Below are 18,674 nucleotides of genomic sequence, written 5' to 3' on the forward strand. Positions count from 1 at the left end.
GACTTGTTCGATAGACTGGGTGGTGCGACAGTGTTCACCAAAATAGACCTGAAGACAGGTTATTGGCAAGTTCGGATTGCAGAGGGTGATGAGCACAAGACGACCTGTGTGACAAGATATGGGTCGTACGATTTCCTAGTTATGCCATTCGGCTTGACTAACGCCCCAGCTACATTTTGCACTTTGATGAACCAAGTCTTCCGGGAGTACATTGATGAATTCGTGGTGGTCTACTTGGATGACATTGTGGTATATAGCCAAACATTGGAGGAACACCTGATGCACTTGCGGAAGGTCCTATCTCGATTGCGGGAGCATGAACTATATGCGAAGCTATCTAAGTGCTCCTTTGCTCAAAAGCAAATTGACTTCCTCGGACATGTCATTGGGGAAGGGCGGATCAAGATGGACCAGCAGAAGATTCAGGCAATCACAGATTGGCCGCCACCTAAGGATATCCACGCCTTGAGGGCGTTCCTTGGTCTATGCAATTTCTATCGGCGATTCGTGAAAAACTACTCCCTCATTGCAGTACCATTGACAGAACTCCTCAAGAAGATCACGCCTTGGGAATGGGGACCCAAGCGAGCGGAGGCCTTTAACGCATTGAAAGCGGCTATGTCTAGTAGCCCCGTCTTGGCCCTTCCTGATCTGGCCAAGCCATTCGAAGTACAAACAGATGCATCTGACTATGCCCTCGGTGGCGTCTTGCTACAAGAAGGGCATCCTGTGGCGTACGAGAGCCGGAAGCTAAAAGATGCAGAGCGGCGCTATGCCGCCCATGAGAAAGAATTATTGGCTGTCGTCCACTGCTTGCGCCTCCGGAGGCACTATCTGCTGGGAACCCCGTTCGTGGTCAAGACAGACAACACAGCTGTTAGCCATTTCATGACCCAGCCGAAGTTGAATGGTCGACAGGCCAGGTGGCAGGAACTCCTAGCTGAATTCCACTTCAACCTGGAATACCGAAGTGGGAAGACCAATCATGTTGCTGATGCGCTCAGTCGGAGAGCTGATCTAGCATCAGTGTGCTTACTCGCCACCCTAAGGGGGAGTGAGGTAGCCACCTCCATCAAGGACCAGATACAAGATCTACTCATCAAAGATCCGGCTTCACAGTATTTGGTTGATTTGGTAGGACAAGGCAAGACTCGCCAGTTCTACATGGAAGATGGTTTTCTGAAAGTGAAAGGGAACCGACTTTATGTTCCTAAAGGAGGAGATCTACGAAGGACTCTTCTAGCGGAATGTCATGATACTCTGTGGGCCGGCCATCCCGGTGAAGAACGCACCATGGCGTTACTTCGCCGTGCATATTATTGGCCTCAAATGGCCGATAACGTTGCTCAGTATGTGAAGACTTGTCTAGTATGCCAGAAAGACAAGTCAGACCGCTTAACACAGGCGGGACTCTTGGAACCACTAGTTGTCCCAAAGAGACCTTGGGAAAGTGTTTCCCTGGATTTCATCACCGGATTGCCCAAGGTCAGAGATCTAACAACTATCTTGGTTGTGGTAGATCGGTTTTCCAAATATGCTACCTTTATTGCTGCCCCACAATATATATCAGCAGAAGATACAGCTCGACTCTTCTTCTCTCATGTCGTCAAATATTGGGGCCTACCCAAAGATATTGTTAGTGATCGTGACTCACGCTTCACTAGCAACTTTTGGACCCAACTCTTTAAGTGTCTTGGGTCGAAGCTGAATCACAGCTCAAGTTTTCATCCGCAATCTGATGGCCAGACGGAGCGGTTCAATGGTATGTTGGAGGAATATTTGCGTCATTTTGTAACCGGATCGCAGAAGAATTGGGTGAAGCTTCTGGATGCTGCTCAACTGTGTTTCAATTCACAAAAGAGCTCTAGTACAAACAAAAGCGCTTTTGAAATTGTTACCGGACAGCAACCGCTACTCCCACACACCGTCAATGCACCAAATATGTCTAAATCTCCTCGAGCTGCTAGCTTCTCTAAAGAGTGGAAGCAAAATTTGGAGATAGTGCGGAGCTATCTTGTCAAGGCTCAAAAGCGGATGAAGAGGCATGCTGATCAGAATCGTCGCTTTGTTGAATACCAAGTAGGAGACAAAGTGATGGTCAAAATTCCAAAACGTTACTTATTTGCAGGGGTCCATGACCCTCGCCTATTGCAAAAATATATTGGACCCTTGTCCATTGAAAGGCGTATTGGGAAAGTTGCATACCGGGTGGATACCCCAGCTTGGTGGAAAATTCATCCTGTTTTTCATGTCAGCCTCCTGAAACCTTTTCGGGAAGATACAGAGGATCCTTCAAGGAGCCAGCTCACAATACCCAGTATTCGAGGGCCCAATTCAACTGGGAAAAGGCGTGTTGAAGCTATCCTTGATGATAGAGTGATTCATGCCTCAAGGAAAGATCACCAGGAGTTCTTGGTGAAATGGCAGGGCTGTGATACAGAGGAGAACACTTGGGAGAGGGGAACAAACCTCAAAGCCTACAAGAGCCTAATTGAAGATTATCTTGCAAGTAAGGCGCCGAGGACGTCGCCAACTCAGGTGGGGGAGAATGTCATGGGCGGCTTTCCAGCCGTGCCCCATGACCCCTTGGGCACGCCCCGTGGCGTCCTAGCAAGCCTTCCAATGCCTAGCGCCACGGACGGCCCCGTGGTCTTGGTCGCGCCAAGTGACAAGCGCGCATGTGCCTCTGTCGCCCCACCGATATCCCTCGCCAGCGCCCAACCGCAGGCAGATGCCAACAGCGCCGCGCGCGCAGATCCTGATGCCAAAGACTATGCTGCCGACAACGGCCCTGTTTTCTGCCTTATAGCAAACTAAGTCTTTTTCATTGTAAATATAGAGTAGTTTTATTCCATGTAATTTCATTATGTTTCTCTAGCTTAATCAAGTCTAGTCTTGTAGCTTTGGATTATTTTTTTTAAGCATTATTAAGGGGGACCAAACAATCAAAACTTTCTAGCAAGCAAACAATTCTCTGTACTGGTGTCTCTCCCCCTCGACACCGCATTTCCTTTCTGTAATAGCTTTCATTAATGCAATCAAGCTTTCTTTCATTCTCAATTCTCATTCCTGTTCTCTCAATTTCTCTTGACATTGGTTTTCCCGTACGGCACTGACAATCTAGTCTAGCGTACGGAGGGGACCTCAGTTGGCGGACAGCAACTGCACTGACATCAGTTGCTTAGCCTTACGTCGCCCTTCCAAGGAATCTCAGGAAGGCGCCGCGTAACAGTAATAACGGCAAAACACAAGAACATAGGAGAAGACATGCGAGGAAAGAACATGAGACATAAGCGAAAAACTCGTAAGAAACATGGCATATACAGATTCACACAAAGAAAAGAAGAAGAAGAGACAGAAGTCGTTTTAAGATTTTTGAAAACCCTAAATCGAAACAGACTAGTGTTGAAAAAGAAAAATTGGGGAAAAGTTTTAAAACTTCGAGTATGACACAGATTTACCACTGATCTAAGAAAAATAAAAGAAAAAGGAACCTCGAACAGCGTTTGGGTTTCTCAGAAACCCTAGAAACGAGAAGGTTTGGAAAGGGTCTGGTCTCGAACAAGTCTGAGCCATAGCTATGCTTTTTTAAGGCTCGAACACGTCGGAATAGAGCCGGAGAGGCCATAGGACCTCAGATCTGTGGAGGATCTGAACGGGCATCGTTGAGGTCGAACCTCAAAATCTCGAACAACCATGATTTGGGGGTGAAGGAAGGTGAGCATAGGCCGTCCATGGCCTGAGAAGCCATGGACTCCGGTGAGATTTGGTCGGAGAAGACGAGGAAGACGGCTAGGGTTTTTTGAGTGTTAGAGAGCGTTTGAGAGAAAGGGAGGGTTTGAGGGCGGCGGTCGAAGAGAAATGAGAGATAGGGTTAGGTCATTCGAAATTAAAAAGGAAAGGAGGGACCAGGATCTGAAGATACAAACGGATGGATTTAGTTAATGGGTCAGGGGTCGGGTTAAATTTGAATTGGGCTGGTCCAATTTGGGCTTGAAATTGACTGAGATTGAGATGGAATTGTGGTTAAAATTGAAACGAATTGAGGCTAAAATTGAAATAGCCAGTTTTTCCCCTATTATTTTATAAAAATAGTAAAAATGTTTTAAAAGCAAATTAAAGGTACTGAGTTAATAAATAATATGTAAACCATAATTTAAAACATTGGGATCAGTTTATATTTAAGAAAAATGCTATTAAATCTTAAAGAGGCTAGCATTGTAATTACATGCAATTTAGTTTTAAAATACCAAACGAATTTGTAAAAATATGCAAAAATCATGCCGACTATATTTGAGGTAATTATGAGAATAAAGTAAATTATTTTCCAAAATGGCAAGTTTTTTGGGAATAATTATTGGGATTTTATGATGTAAAAATAGGCCGTAAATTGATTTAAAAATCATTAAAAATGCCAAAACCTATATATGTCGTTTTGGAAATTTATAGGGAAAAATTGGGTATCAACAGCTGGCCCATGATATTTACAAAAAAAATTGTAGAGGTTCGCTCGGGCCAGTGCGGCACCGGGTGCTAACCATGCCTCCCCAGGTTTAGGGCGTGACATAAAATACCGGGGCCTCATCTAGAATTAACTCACGAAGTCCATACACCTTAGGCGCACAAACTCGACCCTACATCCTCAAAACTTTGTCATCTCCAACTGTAACCTTCTTGGCACCTCCGTGCTACACTGTGTCCCTAAGGACAAGCAAATGAGGATCATCATACTGTTGATCCTTGATACACTCAAATAATGAAGAATGAGCAATTGTGCAAGCTAGAACACGGCTGGTCTCAAAAACATCCAACCTCACAAACTGATTGGCTAAAGTCTGAACATCCAAAGCAAGCGGTCTCTCACCGACTGGAATATATGGAAGGCTGCTCATATTGGCTGACTTCCTACTCAAAGCATCGACCACTACATTGGCCTTCCCAGGATGATACAAGATGGTGATATCATAGTCTTTCAATAGCTCCAACCACCTCCTCTGCCTCAAATTTAGCTCCTTCTGCTTGAACAAATATTGCAAAATCTTGTGATCCGTGAACACCTCACACGACATGCCATATAAATAATGCCTCCAAATCTTCAGCACATGAACAATGGCTGCTAGCTCCAAATCATGAACTGGATAATTTTTTGTTTATCACGAAAATAGTAATAACAATTAAATGTGATTCTGTGATTCTAAAAATACGTGATCTATTTTTATGCTAGTTGTTGGACAATGGGTGTTAAGTAAAAGGTTAGAAAGCGATATTAACGCTTAGAGACTATGTGATAATCGAACCGAGCGGTTGGAGGTCGGGGCCTCGAGTCGTCGTATATGAGACCTCGAGGTCGAGTTTGAGACTCGGTTTAAGGCAGCCGTGGGAGGACTAACAGCTATGAGAGTTAAAATGATGGCTCTTTATGATCAATGATAAGCAATAAATAATGAACAATAAGTAGAACACAATGAAAGTAAGCAATAAATAGAAGCAATGAGATCAAGAGGATATGTTAGAGAGTAGAGAATGTTCTTGTGTATTTAGTACTGAGCAACAGGTGTTTACAAAGTGACAAGGATCTCCTTTATATATGAGGGGAACCCCAACATAGTACAAATACATTTATTACAAAGATATGGAGATGGGACAGCTAATTGATGCCATGATTTGGGTCTGAACTTAGCTTGCTAGACTTTGTCACCTCTAGTTATACGTCTTAGGAACTCCCCACTTTTTCATCACAACCGTTGGTCTGTACTACCTCGAGGTCGAGCGTCGATAGCCCTTGGGGGTGAACCTCGACCATAGTCTCGAACCTACGAAATGTGCTTACAAGGCATCACAACGACGGAAAATTGGACCCTCCAATTTTACCGCATACAGATAGTCCCCACGTTTCTTAGAATGAAAATGATAAGAAACAACCTTGAATTCATGCCCCTCTGGTACTTCTGTAAAGATGGCAATCATAAGGTGCCAAAAGATCGCGTACGTATAGCCCTTGAAAGCCTTCATATTGATTACAGCGGTTGGTTGTCCTTTGTCCTCCTTCAACGTGCATGTGGGGCCTCTATAAATACTATTATCTCGTTCTTTATAAATCACTGCACCATCAAGCCCCCAAAAGGTTTCCTTCTACCTTCACTTTTGTTCTTTCTTCGAAATGCAATTTCCCTTTCTCCTCTGAAATCTTTTAGGAATGGCGAAAACTTCAGCCTCTGCTTCTCAGGAGAACGTGACCTCCTCCTCTTCACTTCCATCTAAAGGCAAAGCGGTAGTGCCTCCTCGTATTGAGGAGTGTGTTCTGGGATCTTTTGCAATGGCTTCCGATTTCAAGGTCGAGAGACCTTGTTGGAAGTCGGGGCGTCGTGAGCTTGGGTTTCAGCATATTAGCTCAATAACAGACGTCGAAATGGTGAGAACTGATTACCATTGGGGGGATGCGGTGCTTGTGGAGATCCCTTCTCGGGAGGAGAATATAACGACATACAAAGCCGATTTTCTCAGTTTGTATACTTACCCATTTACCCATGGGCCGGTTGGGTCATCCTTGCCTCCAATAGACTCTGTGATGCTCGACTTCTGCCAACAGTATCAAATGACCCTTAGCCAAATTCATCCTTTATTTTGGTGCATTATCTATATGATCAGCTACTACATGAACATGATTGAGGAGATGCCCTTCACCCTCGATCACTTGATTAGGATGTACAACCGCCGTCTCTTTCGTGTGGGTCTGATTAAGCTCCACTGCCAAGCTTCGAAGGCCCTTTTTGCTTGCATCGAAGAAGTTGGGAACGGAAGGTAGATGAGCTGCTTTGTTCGAGTTAGGACTTCAGACCTGATTCCGGTGGAAAGGATGTCGTTCCCCGAAAAATGGAACATGGAACATAAGTAGATACGTTATCTAGCATTTCCTTGCTTCTTTTTAGGTATATCTTTCCACGTGCTTAATTTCTTCAGCTAATGCAGCTGTGGCAATTTACCCTGGCATGGTCACGGACCTTTCGGGCTGGGTCAGTTGGCTGGACTTGATTTGCCCATATGCTGAGCGAGTGTGGCGTGATCTATCCCAAGATCAACAGGAAGCCAATGACCATGTTGAGCCTTTACTCCTACTGCAGTCATACATTTTAATCTGAATTGCTGCTAATAGAGTCCTTACTTCTTGTGCTTACCTCTTGCATTCGTGTAGGTCTGGGGGAGGTCCCTTGATGAAGGGAACATCACTTGGTAAAGAGGGTACCTTGGGACCCGATAAAAGGAAGAAAAGATAAAGGGAACCGTCAAATGAAACTTTGGAATCCAAGAAGACCAAGGTGGAGGAAACTAAGGCTGACCCGGTAGCCCTAACTCCAGAAGAAGCGGGAAGTCCCCGAGTTAAAGGCGAGGGGGAAAATAATTTCTTGATAGCGCCCGAGGGAGGGGAAAACCTGATCGACCATCATGTCGTAGAGATGGTGGCTCCCGAGCCAGAGCTTGATGTTGTCGCGGCCCAACTTCGAGCTGGAGAGGCCATTGAGGGAGTATCGGGTGACGTCCTCAAGCCGGCCAGTGGCCAAAATTTCCCTCGCACTGGGACGCATTCTGTAGGTGGTTCGAAGGAACCTAGTTTTGAAGCGCTGCAGGGACAAGAGGTGGCCCCGATTGACCCTACTAGTGTTGTCATCGTGAGTGATTCCTCATAGTGAACGACCTTACCTCCTAAGGGAATGCAAGATGCCCCGAATGAAGAACCTTCCGATGTGGGGGTGCCTATCGGAGGCAGAGATACATTTGAAAGGCCTTTAGCCACTCCTGATGGAATTCCTGAGCTCGATGTTTCACTCATCGTCGACGAGATGAGTAGGCTTTGTGAGTAGGTAGTTTTTGTAAATCCTGCATGTCATCCTAATTTTTGTCTTTCTAACTTGTCTTTTTCATGGCTTCAGTACAGGGCGCTTTATAATTAGACTTTCGCCTAGTTTCAGGCTGAGGCGACCCATCATGAACGTGAGAAGGCTCATCTTGTTGAACAGGTTACCTAGTTTCCATTTGCTATTGTCTGAATGTTTGCCATATCCCAGTGTTTTAACATCTTGGATCTGATTCGTGCAGTTTGAGAAGGAAGGTGCCCTACTGAGGGAGGAGCTCCGGTCCAGAGACTCCGAAGTCCTCGAACTCAAATGGTACGCGAGAGAGATAACCTCTAAGAGGCATACCCTCCAGGAAAAGATGGCCTTAGTCGGGTACCAACTTCATGATGTGAGGGCGGATAGTGACAAATATAGAGGTCTCCATTCTGAGTTAGTTATTGCACTATCCGGGATCAAAACCAAAGCTGATGCGCTTATATCTTTGCACAAAGAGGATGTCGTTGTAATAAACACTCAAACTGGGAGAGTGCCTGAGGAGACTGAACTGAAATTGACTCGAGCCATGGAGCATGCTCGGTTAGAATCTCGGAGGTAGACTCTCGAGGACGTACACATGGGGGTATCAATTTATCTGCCGAGCTCGAGAGGGTGGAGACCTTAGAGAAGAAAGTTGTTGTCATGTTTGCTTCTAGAGGTGTGCCGGGTAGTGGCTTAGAAGATGATGAGAATGAAGGTGGAATCCCTATAGGGGAAGAGGCAGTTGAAGGTCCTAGGACTGTAGCCGGAACCATTGGGGCACAACCTCCGACAGAGCCGTCAAAGATGTAGGCTCAATGATAGATTAGGGTTTTGTTAGGCTCCTTCCTTGTAAGGGTTTTTTTTAAAAGCCTTGTAAGCGTACCTCTGCGAGCAATATGTATAAAAGGCTTTTTGTTTTTTATCACTTCTTTTCTCTTTTGCCTTTTGGGAATAATGTGTGATGTTTTTGATAATCGATCTGAGATCTTAGACCTTAGGTTAGACCCTCAATTTTTTGCTATTGCTGATCGACTCGTAACGGTCGAAAGTCAGTCCCCGAGTGTTCTCGGGTTAGACCTGGCATTTATACATTTGGTCGTTGTGACATTCGACTTTAGCGCCGTCGATAGTGGCTCTCACGCGTTGGGTCGGTGCGACCTTCGGTTTTAGCGCTGGCGAAAATGGCTCTTACGCATTTAGTCGGTGCGACCTTCGGTTTTAGCACTGGTGACAGTGGCTCCTATGCTTTTGCTCTTAGGAATATTTTAGTTAATTGTATTGGGTTCAGTCTCTGAATCGGGTTTCGACTCGGGCTCATTTGACCCTCAAGTTTTCGAATTTTAAAGTTGTCCCTTAGGCTCTTACACGTGGGGTCGGTACGACCTCTTGTGGGGGTTGGTGATAGTGGCTCTTATGCTTTGGGTCGATGCGACCTTTTTTATGAGCTGGTGTTAGTGGCTCTTATGCTTTTGCTCTTAGGCATATTTTAGTTAACTGTTTTGGGTTTAGTATCTGAATCGGGTTTTGACTCGTGCTCATTTGGCCCTCAAGTTTTTGAATTTTAAAGTTGGCCCTTAGGCTCTTACGCGTGGGGTCGGTACGACCTCTTGTGTGGGTTGGCGACAGTGGCTCTTATGCTTTGGATCGATGCGACCTTTTATATGAGCTGGCGCCAGTGGCTCTTACGCTTTGGGTTTATGTGACCTCTAATATAGGCTTTATTTTTCACTCGTTAAGGATTTTTGAAATTGTGTTTGCCTGACTCTTTGACGGTTTGATAAAAATTTCGATTATGAGTCATTTATATGGCGATGATCGAGCACCTTAGGAGGTTTGGTACGACGGCTGAGTATCTCGAAACTTGTATTTGGGAGCTGACATGGCCGAAGCTCTTTTGCCTATGTCGAGGGTAGCCTATTTAACCGGGTCTTTTTCGAAGTATATTCGAACTAATAGAAGGTTATAGCGACGGTCGGGCATCCCCGAGTCGCGTTAGTTTAGCTGGTATAGCCTTGTGACCATTGTCATTGTGTTTGGCCGGAGCCTTTCAGTTCCCAAGTGAAGTAGTTTTGGCGTCTATATTGAGGGTATGCCTTTTTAGGGGTCTTATAAGTTCGATATATAGCCTTAAATTTAAGAGGATTATGCCTTTTGTAAGGTCTTACAAGTTTTACATGTCTTTGAGGTCTTACAATTTTGTTTGCTTGGTGCAAGTATGGTTCATGCCTTGCTTGAGGTCTTATAGATATTGTTATTGCCTTATATAGGTCTTATGAGACCGAGTCTGCCCACTTGGGGTCTTATGGCCTCGGGTTTTTGATAAGTCGAAGGAGATGGCGATTGACGGCAGTCCCCTAGTTGTCGAGGATTTCTCAGCTCGGGAGCCATTACTTGTAAACTTGGTATTGCCTCATTGAGGGCTTACGATTTCAGAGTTTCCGACCCGGAGGTCATGTAGCCTTGAGTTTTCGGTGCCAGTCCCCGAGTGTTCGGGATGTTTTTGGCTCTGGAGCTGTTTTGTGATCTTGTTGTTGCCTCATTGAGGGCTTACGAGTTTGAAGCTCCGACCCGGGGGTCGTATTGTTTCGAGTTGTTGACGCCGGTCCTCGAGTATTCGGGACGTTGTTTTGGCTCTGGGCCGTTTTTGCAAAAATAATCGAGTTTTCTTGAAATGCAAAATGCTTTTGGGAAGTATTCTTTGATTACTTGGTACAAGTATACATGTATTTGTAGTTTAAGGGCTCGGTTATTTTATACGGACACGGTCCGTTTGACTATTTGGCCTGGTACATTATTTTCCTATCGAGACCCTATTTGGCGTATCTTGGCTTCTCCGAGTAGGTGACCTTCCGGGGGGATGCGCCCAGTATTCGAGGTTGATTGCAAAAAGAAGCCTTGAATACTTGATGAGTCTTCCTTAGGTAGCATATGGATGTTTCCTCGTTAAAAACATTGCTGGTAAAACCCTTTTCGGGATAAAAACTCGATCGAAGGAAAAGAGTGCAACGTGTGCTTTTGAGAGCCCGAGGTCCTCAAGCTCAGGGTGTTTCAGAATCTTCCATCGGACACCTTAGCGGTAGTATCGTTTCAGCATTGATATGTTCCAATTGCTTAGAAGCTATTCATCTTCCATGGTATCGAGCTTGTAGGACCCTTTGTCGATTACTCCGAGGACGTGGTATGGTCTTTCCCAATTTTGGCCTAGCTTTCCTTTATGAAGGTTTTGGGTGTTGAGGGTGACTTTTCTTAGGACCAAGTCCCCGACTCCGAGATGTCGGAGGTTTGTTCTCCTGTTATAATACCTTTCGATCCTTTGCTTTTGGGTGGCCATTCGGACCAGCGAGGCTTCTCGCTTTTCATCCAATAGTTCGAGGCCATGTCTCGCTTCTCATCCAATAGTTTGAGGGCCGTAGTTATGGCCTCGTTGTTCAAGTTCTCAGTGGTGTGTCGGAATCTGGTGCTTGGATCCCGACCTCCACTGGTATCAAAACCTCGGCACCATATACTAAAGAGAAAGGTGTTTCCCCTGTGCTTGATTTTGGAGTTGTTTGGTATGCACATAGCACTTCGGGCAATATTTATCTCCATTTTCCCTTAGCGCTTTCCAACTTCTTTTTTAAGTTTTGGATGATGGTTTTGTTTGTGGACTCGGTCTGGCCGTTAGCACACGGGTGGTAGGGTGTCGACAAGATTCTCTTGATTATGTGATCCTCAAGGAACTGTGTTACTTTGCTTCCGATGAACTGCCTCCCATTATCGCATGTTATCTCGAAAGGAATCCCAAATCGGCACATAATATGGTCCTAGATGAAGTCAATGACTTCTTTTTCTCTTATCTTTTTGAAGGCCTACGCTTCTACCCATTTTGAGAAATAGTCAGTCATAAATAAAATAAATTTAGCTTTACCTGGTGCCGTTGGTAGAGGCCCGACGATGTCCATTCCCCATTTCATGAACAACCATGGCAATAAGACCGAATGTAGTTGTTCACCGGGTTGGTGAATCATAGGGAAAATTCTCTAGCATTTGTCGCACTTTCGGACGAATTCCTTAGTGTCTTTTTCCATGTTGTCCTAGTAGTAGCTTGCCCTGATCACCTTTCGGACTAAGGAATCGGTGTCGGAGTTGTTTTCGCAAGTACCCTCATGAATTTCTTGGAGTACATAATTTGTGTCTCCTGGCCCAATACATACTACTAGGGGGCCATCGAAAGTTCTTCTGTACAGAGTCCCGTTTTCATCGAGCGAGAACCGGGTTTCTTTGGTTTGCAGGGCCTTCTATTCCTTTGGATTTGTGGGTAATTTTCCGTCTTTCAAATAGTCAATATATTTATTTCTCCAATCCCATGTTAGACTAGTAAAGTTAATCTCGGCATGACCTTCTTCGACCACTGATTTGGATAGCTGAATAACAGCCCCGGGGAGTAGGTCATCTTCTTCAACAGATGATCCTAGGTTTGCGAGGGCATCGGCCTCGCTGTTCTGCTCCCAAGGTATGTGGACCAGGGTCCATTCTTTGAAACGGCGTAATGTGACTTGGATTTTGTCCAAGTACCTTTGCATCCTGTCTTCTCGGACCTCGTAGCTCCCATTTACCTGATTTACTACCAAGAGTTAATCGCATTTTGCTTCGACGATCTCAGCTCCCAGGCTTTTGGCCAATTCCAGACCTGCAATTATATCCTCATACTCGGCTTCGTTGTTAGTCAATCTTGTAGTTTGTATAGATTGCCTAATTATGCCACCCGTAGGTGGCTTTAGGACTATACCGAGTTCGGATCCTCTCACGTTCGTGACGCCGTCAGTGAACAGGGTCCATACCCCGGGAGATGTGCCCGATTTTAGTAAAAGTTCCTTTTCTACCTCGGGCACGAGGGAGGGCAAGAAGTCGGCCAAGAAGTCCGCCAGAATCTGGGACTTGATAGCCATTCGGGGTTGATACTCGATATCATACCCCCCGAGTTCGATGGACCATTTGGCCAATCATAGTTCGGGCTTATGCAATATGCTTCGGAGAGGGTACGTTGTTAAAACGCAAATACGGTGGCATTGAAAATATGGTTTCAATTTTTGCGATGCAATTATTAACGCAAGAGCTAATTTTCTAGGTGCGGATACCTGGTTTCGGCATCCCCTAAGGTCCGATTTACATAATAAATAGGGAATTTTGTACCTTACTCTTCTCGAACTAGCACACTGCTTATCGCTATCTCGGATACGGCCAGGTATAGATACAACATTTCATCCTCTTTTGGCAAGTGGAGCAAAGGCGGACTAGTCAAATATTGCTTCAATTCCTCTAAGGTGTGCTATCATTCTGGGGTCCATTCGAAGTTGTTTTTCTTTTTGAGCAAAGAGAAGAAATGATGACTCCTGTCCGATGATCTTGATATGAACCTTCCCAGAGCCGCTATCAGCCATTGCACGGCCTTTACATTATTTATCACCGTGATTTCTTCGATGGCCTTGATTTTGTCATGGTTGATCTCAATCCCCCTATTCGACACCATGAAGCCTAAGAATTTGCCCGAACCTACTCCAAAGGCACATTTCTCGGGATTAAGTTTTATGTTGTACCTTCTAAGGATGTTGAATGTTTCCTGCAAATGAGTCAAATGGTCCTCTACGAGCAGGGACTTAACTAGCATGTCATCAATATAAACTTCCATGGATTTGTCTATTTGATGCTCGAACATTTCATTAACTAGACGTTGGTATGAAGCCCCTGCATTTTTCAGCTCTAAAGGCATCACATTATAACAGTAGGTACCATACTTCATGATGAATGAAGTCTTTTCCCTATCTTCGATGTTCATCTGAATTTGATTATACCCCGAGTAGGCGTCGAGAAAGATGAGGGTCTTGTGGTCGGTTGTGGCATCATTGGTACGCATATTCTTAACTTATTTCCCTTTTTGGGAACTACCACTACGTTGGCCAGCCATTCGGGGTACTTTACCTCTCTAATAGACCCTATTTTAAGGAGTTTTGTTACCTCGTCCTTGATGAATGCGTGTTTTACTTCAGACTGGGATCTTCTTTTTTGATTCACCGGTTTAAACCTGGGGTAGACACTCAATCGATGGATGGTTATTTCCGGCGGGATTCATGTCATATCTAAGTAGGACCAAGCGAAACAGTCGACGTTATTAATAAGGAATTGAATGAGCTTTTTCTTGAGTTCGGGGGTTAGTCCTGTTCCCAGGTATACTTTCTGATCTGGGAGTTGCTCGATCAAAATAGCTTGCTCTAGTTCTTCAATTATCGATTTTGTTGCATCCGACTCTTCGGGGGCAACAAAAGTTCGAGGAGCGAGGAAATCTTCTTCATCATCCTCGGGGGTCTGTATGCTCCCAGACTCATCCGAGGTAGAGTGTATAGGATTCGGCACCTCCTGGTAAACCGCGAACATTTCTTTTGCTGCGTATTTCTCCATATATGGTTGTTATACCATCCTTTGTTGTAAATTTCATCATCTGGTGTAGAGTTAACGGCATTGCCCTCATGCTGTGTATCCACGGCCTGCCAAGCAATGCGTTGTACTTCATGTCACCGCCGATGATGTGGAACTTGGTATTCTGAACTGTACCGGACTTGTCAACCTAGAGGGCGATCTCCCCTTTCATTACTTCACCGGCCATATTGAAGCCGTGGAGGACCCGGGAGGCGGGTACGATCTGATCGAGCAACCCAAGCTGTTCTACTACCTTTGACCTGATTACATCGGCCGAGCTGCCTGGATCCACGAGCACACGTTTAATTCGAATATTACTTAAAAGAAATGAAATTACCAGTACGTCGTTGTGTGGTTCTGTCAAGGTCTCGAGATCCTCCTCACTGAATGCAAGGGTGTCTTAGGTCATGCGATCTCGGATCGACCTTTTATTGCAGCGGACATTTTTATCCGTTTGATCACGGGTACTTGGGGAATGTCGGTCCCCCCGATAATCATATGAACAACATGCCGAGGAATCTCTCTTTTTGCCCAGGTTGGATTTTTCCGAGTTTCCCAGCGATTCTCTCGGCGTGCTCCCTTGTTAATGTGAGGACCGGCGTTAACGTATTGGGCGTCGCATGAGGTCGTTCCCTTGGGAATCGGTTCCGGTGTACTCTCAGGGTTTTGTGGTGGCACACCCATACCTGGAATAACCATACCGCCTTTTCCATTGTTTTTGATGCTGTTATTTTCAGGTACATTTACTGGTTTAGGCATCTTGACCTGAAATCAAAGATCTTGAACAAGTAAAAGTGTGAAAGGTAACATGCATTAGGTAGTTAAACCAACAAGAAAATAATCACTATTATTTTTAGCCCCATGGTGGGCGCCAAACTGTTTACCGCAAAAATGGTAATAACAAATAAATTTGATTCTGTGGTTCTAAAAATAAGTAATCTATTTTTATGCTAGTTGTTAGGCAATGGGTACTAAGTAAAAGGTTAGAAAGTGAGATTAAAGCTTAGAGACTATGTGATAATCGAACTGAGTGGCTGGAGGTCAGGGCCTCGAGTCGCCGTATATGAGACCTCGAGGTCGAGTATGAGGCTCGGCTTAAGGCAGCCGTGGGAGGACTAACAGCTATGAGAGCTAAAATGATGGCTCTTTATGATCAATGATAAGCAATAAATGGTGAACAATAAGTAGAGTACAATGAAAGTAAGCAATAAATGGAAGCAATGAAATCAAGAGGATATGTTAAAGAGCAGAGAAAATGTTCTTGTGTACTTAGTATTGAGCAACAGATGTTTACAAAGTGACAACGATCCCCTTTATATAAGAGGGGGAATCCCAACATAGTACAAATGCATTTATTACAAAGATATGGAGATGGGACAGCTAGTTGATGCCATGATTTGGGTCTGAACTTAGCTCGCTAGACTTTGTCAGCACTAGTTATACCCTTGGGAACTCCCCACTTTTTCATCACAACTGTTGGTCTGTACTGCCCCGAGGTCGAGCATCGATAGCCCTCAGGGGTGAACCTCGACCATTGTCTCGAACCTGTGAAATGTGCCTATGAGGCATCACAACGACGGAAAATTGAACCCTCTAATTTTACCGCATACATTCTTCTCGTGAATCTTCAACTACCGCGAAGCATATGCAATAACCTTGCCATTTTGCATCAATACCATACAAATTCCAATACAAGATACGTCACAATATACTATATATGGACTTGAACCTGTGGGCAATACCAACACTGGTGTCGTAGTCAAAGCTGTCTTGAGCTTCTGAAAGCTCGCCTCACACTCGTCCGACCACCTGAACGGGGCACCCTTCTAGGTTAACCTTGTCATCGGGGCTGCTATAGATGAGAACCCCTCCACAAACCGACGGTAATAACCCACCAAGCCCAAGAAACTCCGAATCTCTGTAGCTGATGTGGGTCTGGGCCAGTCCTTAACTGCCTCAATCTTCTTATGATCCACCTGAATACCCTTTGCTGATACAACAAGACCCAAGAACGCATTGAACTCAACCAAAACTCACATTTCAAAAACTTAGCATATAACTGGTTGTCTCTCAGAGTCTGAAGAACGACTCGAAGATGTTGCTCGTGCTCCTCTCGGCTGCGGTAGTAGATCAAGATTGATATTAAGTCCGTCTAGCTGGCTGAGCGGGCGGTGGAACACCCAATGCCATAACCATGGCACGATAACCCTGATGCTAAGAACTGCTTGAGGCTCGAGCGCAAAATCTAGCAATGTGCCTCGAATCGCCACAAGTATAGCAAGACTTCGACGCTGAGACTGCTAACACTGAAATTGACCCTGACGGCCTGATTAACCACCCTGAAAACTCTAGAGCGGAGGTGCACTTATAGTAGCTGGTGGTGCACTGTAGGGTAGCTGATCAGAATACTACATATGAGAACCACGACCACCTGGAGCACCATGAGAAGCCTGAAGTGCTGAATGAAACGGCCTAGGAGGATGGCCCCTACCAAAAGAATCCCTACCTCCAGACAAGGCATCACTAAATCTACCAAAATGATGAGGTCTCTTGTCAGACCACTAACCGCTCCCTTGAGCTAGAACCATCTCAACCCGCCTGACCATATTGGTTGCATCCTGAAAAGAAATCTCACTCCCTATCTCCTTATCCATCTGCAATCTAATAGGTTGAGCGAGTCTCTCAATAAATCTCCTCACCCTCTCTCTCTCTCTCTCTCTCTCTCTCTCGGTGGGGAGTATAAGAAGAGTATGATCGGCCCAATCAATAAACCTCATCTCGTACTGGGTGAAAATCATAAAACCCTACTGAAGATGCTTGAATCGTCTGCGGTACTCCTCTCTCTGAGTGATGGGAAGGAACTTCTCGAGAAATAGCTGAGAGAACCGGTCCCAATTCAAAGCAAGCGACCCAGCTGGTCTGGCCAAACAATAATCCCTCCACCATTTCTTGGCAGAACCTGACAGACGAAAAGCAGCAAAGTCGACCCCATTGTTCTCCACTATCCCCATGTTCCGTAGAACCTCATAATAACTGTCCAAAGAGTCCTGGGGATCCTATGAAGATATATCGCCATAGGTAGTAGTAAAAATCTTGGTGAACCTATCCAATCTCCACAAAGCATCTGAAGACATAGCTGACCCATCACGGGTCTGAGCTACAACACCCAGTGGAACTACCCCAACTGGCTGAGCTGCTGGAGTCTGAAACTGGGGAGCCATCTGCTCCAGAGTGCGAGTAACAGGAGTTTGTGCTCCTACCCCAACCCGAAAGATGTGTCACGACCCAAACCGATGGGCCGTGATGGGTGCTTGAGTCCTACCTGTCAAACACCCCTAAGCATGCGTCTAGGATATGAACTTGTATAACATCTGTTGAATTACGAAGATAACATACATGAAGGAAACCTGCCAATAAGACATATGTACATATACATGCAGAATACATTGGGCGAGCCGGCAAGGCTGCTATAGCCAACTACACATCCAATAACTGAAAGCCGACAAGGCCACATACAACCCAACTAGACATACTGTCTATAGATCTCTAATAGAAACATAATTGTACAAAGATGGGATTGAGCCACGTCATACCCATATATATATATAAACGTATCGTACCAAAATCAAAGCAGCTCCGGATCAAGTGGAGCATGCCAACTATTGCTGATCAGGGATCCTAAGAAGGGGGACTGTCAGCTTACCTACCTGCATCTGTGGGCATGGAACGCAGGCCCCATGAAATAGGGTGTTAGTACGAAAAATGTACTGAGTATGTAAGGCATGAAAATTAGTACGTAAAAGACAAGATAAAACATGGAATACATAAATACCTTTAAATCTGAATAACTTTGTAAATTCTGAAACATTTATAATGCCATGTACGTGCATATAAATGTCGTGTCATGCATAGGTATGGGTGTACATAATATCATCAAGCCATTGAGGGCATACCATCATATCGTCTCGGCCACTGTGGGCACATCATCAACATATACCAGCTAATCAGGTGGTGGTGCGTATATAACGCCGTAACATTTTCCCATATCCCATATACATATATTTATATATATATATATATACGCATATATAATGTCATCTGGTCATGGGTCAATGCACATGAGTGAAATGCATGAAAAATACGTAATAATCTCAATATTCCTTCCGAATAAACTTTTCTAACTGCGTATCATTCTGAGACCCATGAACAGAAAATAATAATATTTTTCATGGGGAATCAAGAATATATACACCCCTAATAATTCTATGAATAGAGTAATTTATGGAAACTGTGTATTTGTTCGTTCTTCAATATAATTTGGACCATGCCAAAAGAAAGAAGAGATGGTCG

Source organism: Nicotiana tabacum, chromosome 10 (genome assembly GCF_000715075.1).
Source record: "Nicotiana tabacum cultivar K326 chromosome 10, ASM71507v2, whole genome shotgun sequence".
In the NCBI taxonomy this organism is placed as follows: Eukaryota; Viridiplantae; Streptophyta; class Magnoliopsida; order Solanales; family Solanaceae; genus Nicotiana; species Nicotiana tabacum.